Source organism: Castor canadensis, chromosome 14 (genome assembly GCF_047511655.1).
Source record: "Castor canadensis chromosome 14, mCasCan1.hap1v2, whole genome shotgun sequence".
Lineage (NCBI taxonomy): Eukaryota > Metazoa > Chordata > Mammalia > Rodentia > Castoridae > Castor > Castor canadensis.
In genome coordinates, this window is record NC_133399.1 from 35,479,966 (window position 1) to 35,485,639 (window position 5,674).

The following is a 5,674-nucleotide window of genomic DNA, read 5'->3' on the forward strand; positions in this document are numbered from 1 at the left end:
CCCTTTCCCCACCATCTTCCCCCTCCCACTGGTATCCCCCGCCCCTGACAGGCACAGAGCCCACGGATATATCCACACCTGGGCATTATAGTAACCTACAAAGATGGGACAGAGCATAACCATGAAATCAAGGGAGACCGGGAGGCAGAGGAGAAAGGATCTCAGTGGCCCAGCACCACAGGGGACAGGGGACAGGGGCTCTCACACACACGAGTCCAGAGCTATGGTTAAGATCTCGCTGCAAACAGGGAGCAAAAAGTGTCCGTAAGATGAGCAAATTTCTGCTACCCAAGCAGGCAGGTTGGAGCTGCAGTGGCTGAGGAGAGGATATGGCTGTCACTTGCTGAAGCAGGAAGTTGCAAGCTTTTTGCAGATCCAGAACTTTTTGATGTCACATTTGGCGTCATTCCAACCATCACGAATTCCACACAGTCTTCTTCTCCTAAGTTGTTTGGCTTCTCTGGGTTCCAGTACTTCATGAAGCTGCAAAGCCCATGCAGAACCTGAGTTTCTGCCCCAGTCCCCTCCCTGCCTCCCTGTGAACTGTTTCTAGTGTCTGGAAACTTGATGTGTTTGCATCTGCCCAGTATCCATATGGCAGACATGCCTTGTTCTAGACCCAGTGATACCCCTGAATCACTTGACCTTGGCTTCTGACCCTTCTCCTAACTGTCCTTGAGAGGAGTCCTCTAATGAGGGTGTGGTTTTCAGATATAAAAAAATCAAATTTAGACTCCACATCATACCTCCCCAAGGCCAAACACCAGACGACTATGGACAGCGTCCACACCTCAAAACACTTTTAAAATCCATATAGCCAATCCTAAGCCTGCTTATCCTGACTCACCTATTCCTTCTCATGATCATCATGATAAAGTCTCTTTGCAACTGTTTCTGCACCCTCTGCTTTCTGACTATCCCTAGCCTTTCCCCATGTGGCCTCCCCATGAGTGATGTCTACTTGACTTGGGATCTTGGAGTATAACGTGTTGTCTTTTCAGTGGCTATAATGCCCTGATCCGATGACTTTACTATACTGCACATTTTCTACTAATACACTGTATTTAAATTTCCCTCCTTGGTTCCAACCTTTTCCTGCAATTCTGAGGGTGGAATTTTAGCATCTGCCATCCTATCTGTGCATGGGTATGAAGACCTCCCTCCTCCACTTAGTAAGTGTCACACGCTTTTATATCAAGAGTGTGAGGGATGGGGGGGAGGTGCCCAGCCTAGCTCAAGCCAGAGTATCAGAACCCTTCCCTATCCCCAACGCTGTAGAGCATTTGTTCTCACTGGGTCTACCTGAGTGCCAGAGGTGAGCCATCCATCCAGTGCCATGTGGCTTCCTTATTCAAGTCTGACATCCCCATCCAGGTGTGGCCTTTTTTCTTAGAAGCCATCTGCAGGAAGCCCTGGAGAGGAAAAGGAGAAGTCAGAAGAGAGTTTTGACCCCTAATTTACAGCTTGTGTCTCACCAACCTTTTGTCAGGAAATTTGGCTTTCAGTCTAACCTAAAGCCTCCTAGTTTATGAGGACAAAAACCTCCATGTGTGTTCAGGAGGTCTGAGTCTCTCTCTCATCTGTATTTTATGTGCAGATGTGCTCCAACTTGCACTAGAACACTGCAATAATACTGCATGTTTATCTGTATTATGAGTTCTGAGCATGTCACATGAATTTACTCATCATGGGATTTAGTTTAGTAACCATCAGCAAGCTCATGATTGCTGATTATGTACATCACCTGTTTTCATTCCTGCATTGGTAGCTTCCATATCCATTGGTAATTTGACCTTAGTCAGGCTGGCAATATTTACAACAGGAAAATTGGGAAAGGTACACATCACATTTTTCACCTCCAGAGAGCAAGCTATTAAAATTGGCCAGCACAACAACGGAAATCACTTACATTTTAGGTATTTCCCAAAATATTTATTCACGTTCAAAACTTGAGTGTTCTCACTTTCTAAGTAGAGCAAGGAGCCCCTCACCCAGAAAACCATGTCTGACCAGTCATCTCCTCCCCAGTTAGTTGGCCAGTGGTCAAATGCATGCTCCAGAGGAGGACTGGATCCCACTAGGCATACCTGCTCCTCATCACTTTTGATGACAACCAGTTGGGCCCCCACTTCCTGGCAGGCAGTGACAGTCATTCCAGTTCTGTTGGGACATGGAGAAGAAGTAACAGTTTCCTAGGAAGAGTGTCCAGTCCCAGGGGCAGGGGCGGCACAGGTGGTCCATTGGGGGAGGAGGATTAAGATGACTCATATTTGGCTGTCCATGTTCCTGTGTCTACCTAGCTCTAAAGCCCTCCATAGTCAGGGCCCTCCCTTGACATAGCACCTTGGGAGTCACTCCCTCTGCTCTTCCTGAGTCTTTTCCCCACCCCACAGAAACTAGGAGTCCTGGCCCCATCTTTTCCAGACTGGGAGAAGTAGGGGCTTTAGAGCTCAGAATAAGGCCAGACAACTGGCTTGAGTGCCAAATGTGTGCACAGCCTCCATGTGATCCCCAAGGGCTGAAAGTTCTAACCCTCTAATTCACTGTGTGGCTTTCTGATGACTAGATTCACTCCAAAGTTTCTAGCTCCAACCCAAGTCACCTAATTATTGTAAGTTCAAATATAGCCAAACAGGTTCATTACAAATATACAATAAGGACACCTTTACTGCTCAGGAATCCAGAACAAGATGAAACACATAATTTTTTTATGCCATAGGAAAAAAGCAGGAATGTCAAAGGGACAAACCCAGCAGAGGAAGTGTGACAATTGACAAAGCTGATCCGATGGGGTGCTCTGGGACCTGAATGGTCCTTCAGAGTCCTGCCATGTTGTCCAAACATGGACAGATCGTCATCAGCCCACACATGTGTTAGCTGCACTAGGAAGGAGCCCCATTTGGGGGGAAGGCAGCTCTCTATAGCAGAGTCTAGGCAGGACTGAAGGTGACCGCTGTCTCCATAAGAACTCCTACCAGCTGGGGAAAACTTTAGAAATCTGGGAGACCCACATGGGTCTACCTGGGCATTAGCAAGGGAAAACAGAGCTGGAGTATTTATACACTAATTCCCATCAGTCACTGAGTGTTTTGGGAGGTTAATTCCCTGGTGTTTCCAGTCTATAGGCTGAGCTACAGCAACCAGAGAAAGTCCCAAGGCAAAGGTGTGCAGGGGAGGTGGATGGAAGTGGAGCAGATGGAAGAAAGGTATATAGGGATAGGATAAATTCCCATGTATTGGCAGTTCCACATGGAAGTGCAAACCCTATGATCTCAGCAAGGAAGACAGAGTCCTGACTATGTCCCATACCAGCTCAGTATATTAAACTGCAAATGTGGGACAGAACCACAGCCACTAGCCAATGGGCACCTTGAAACATCAGAGGAAGGACAGCAGGGATCCAACACCATAGTGGATGTCAAATGAGACAGAGTCCTAGAGGTATTGTTACAATCCCAATGCCCATACTTAGGAGGAAAGATATGACATCAATATGGGTAGAATTCTGTCATTGAGCAGGGACACTAGGGCTATGAGGGCTGCAGAGAGGACCTGGCTGTCACTTGTTGGAACAGGAAGTTGCAGATTTTTTGCATATCCAGAATTTCTTGTTACCACAGTTGGCATCATTCCAGCCATCACCTCTAAATTCCACACAATCTTGTTCTCCAATGTTGTTGGGCTGTCCTGGTTTCCAAAACTTCATGAGGCTGTAAAGCCAATCTACAACGTTAGTCTCCAACCCAGCCCTGCACTACAAACCACATTTCTGACGTCTGAAACTTGAGGCTTTCACATCTGCCCTGCATGCCTCTAGCGGTCATTCCTTGTTCTGGACCCAATCATCTACATGAGTCACTTGACCTTGGCATTTGACTCTTGTGGTCTCCCATGATTGAGAGGAGATGTCTTGTGGGTTTTAGAAAGAAACCAACAAATCTAGATTCCACACCCCCATCCACTTTCCGCATTGGCTCTTTAATTGGGGGCATTATACACTGGCCCAGGGCTAAATACCAGATAACTGGGGATAGCACCTGCACAAGAGAATGCCCTAAAACGATTCAAAGTACCCATAGGCAACCTGCTATCATATCTCATCTATTCTTTCCCTTAGATACCACAACAAAGGTCCCTGCCCACAGCTCCTCTTTCCTCCATACCCTGAGTACTCTTGGTTCTTGTAATGCAATCCCCATGTGCGATATATGCTCCCTTTCTTGGGATTTTTTAGTATAACAGGCTTTATTGTCAATGGTCAAAATTTTGTGACCTAGTCATCTTACTATACCTCTCAGACTACTTATTAATACACTATATTTAAGTTCCCCACCCTGGATCCAAATTCTTCCTGCAGCTCTGATGGGGGAATTTTAGGCACCTGCCTTCCTAGCTGCACATGGATATGAAGACCTCCTTCCCCCACTCAGTAAATGTCACAAACTGTTATGCCTGGTGGGATAGAAAGTGGGAGGAACCCAAAGAGTAGCTCAAATCAGAGTTTCAGAACCCTCCTCCCACTCTATAGGGAATTACCTCCTTCTCAAATCTACCTGAGTGCCAGAGGTGAACCATCCACCCAGTGCCAGGTGCCTTCCTTATTCAGAGCTGAAAGTCCCATCCAGGTGTAGCCTTTTTTCTTAGATGTCAGCTGCAGGAAGCTCTGGAGGAGGAGAGGAGGAATCAGGAGGAAGTTCTGAACCCCATTTTCAAGCTTGGGTTTCCCTGTTATGGTTGGGAGATGAAGTGTGCCCCCAAAGTCTCATGTGTTTTAAGCTTGTTCCCCATCTGGTTGTGAGATTGAGAGGTGAATGGATTTTGAGGACTCTGATCTTATCAATGGATTAATCCATTGATGGATATTCATGATGGCATTGTTGGTAGGTGGGAGAAACTAGGAGATGGAGTGTAGATGGAGGAAGTAGGTCACAGTGGTCATGTCTTTGAACCATAAATTTTGTTCCTGACCGCTTATCCCATCCTCCCTCCCTCCCTCTCTCTCCCTCCCTTACTTCTTCTTTCCTTTCCTCCCTCTTTCCTCTCATCTCCCATCCACCTTTCTCTTTTTCCTGGCCTTCATGATATGATATGAACAGCTTTCCTCCACCATGTCTTTCCACCACGTTATTTCTGCCTTGCCACAAACATAAAAGCATTGGAGCCAGCTGACCATGGACTGAAACCTCTGAAACTGAGCCATGATAAATCTTTCCTACTACATGTTGTTTTCCTCAGATGTTTTGCCACAGTGATGGAAAAGCTAACACACTCCCCAATCTCTTGGTAGAGGGTCTGCCTGACATCTGATCTTCTTTTTTTTATTGTTCATATGTGCATACAATGCTTGGGTCATTTCTCCCCCCTGCCCCCACCCCCTTCATTACCTCCCCTTACTCCCTCCATCTGCCCCCCACCCCCTCAATACCCAGCAGAAACTATTTTGCCCTTATCTCTAATTTTATTGAAGAGAGAGTATAAGCAATAATAGGAAGGAACAAGGGTTTTTGCTAGTTGAGATAAGGATAGCTATACAGGGAGTTGACTCGCATTGATTTCCTGTGCGTGTGTGTTACCTTCTAGGTTAATTATCTTGATCTAACCTTTCCTCTACTTCCTGGTCCCCTTCTCCTATTGGCCTCAGTTGCTTTTAAGGTATCTGCTTTCGTTTCTGTGA

General features: G+C 46.4%; 1 pseudogene; it reads right to left on the reverse strand.

The window, feature by feature from the left end:
* Nucleotides 1-336: 336 nt before the first annotated feature.
* LOC141416391 (CD209 antigen-like protein A) lies at nt 337-2,241 on the reverse strand (annotated as a pseudogene).
* Between the last annotated feature and the right edge of the window lie 3,433 nt (nt 2,242-5,674).